Raw genomic sequence first — 406 nt, forward strand, 5'->3', positions numbered from 1 at the left:
CAGGTAGCCCTCGGTGACAGCCTCGGCCCCAGGACCCGGCACGCGCCCCTCCCCCAGGCCTGTCCCTCTGCGCCCCCGCCCTCGTCTGTGCTTCAGTCAGCCCGTAGCCGTGCTCTTCAGCTGCCGCAGTCTGTCCCTCCGCCCCGCCAGGTCCCGGGCCACCATCCCTCGCTGGAGCCGAGGGGTCTGAGGCCCGCTTCCCCTACCTCGCCGGGGCAACTCTTACCTCTTCCACTTTCTCTACTTTGAGCCCATCCCAGCAGAGTCCAGGAAGTAGCCTGGCACCGGAGACTGACGTCGGCAGTGCCCAATGGAGCGCGCCAGCGGCGACGGAGGCTCCGCCTAGAGCACAAGCTAGACCAATGGGCACGCGGAGGCGGGACTTCCGCTGTTCCGAAGAGGGCGG

Source organism: Fukomys damarensis, unplaced genomic scaffold, assembly GCF_012274545.1.
Source record: "Fukomys damarensis isolate Sample0158 unplaced genomic scaffold, DMR_v1.0_HiC HiC_scaffold_9, whole genome shotgun sequence".
NCBI lineage: Eukaryota > Metazoa > Chordata > Mammalia > Rodentia > Bathyergidae > Fukomys > Fukomys damarensis.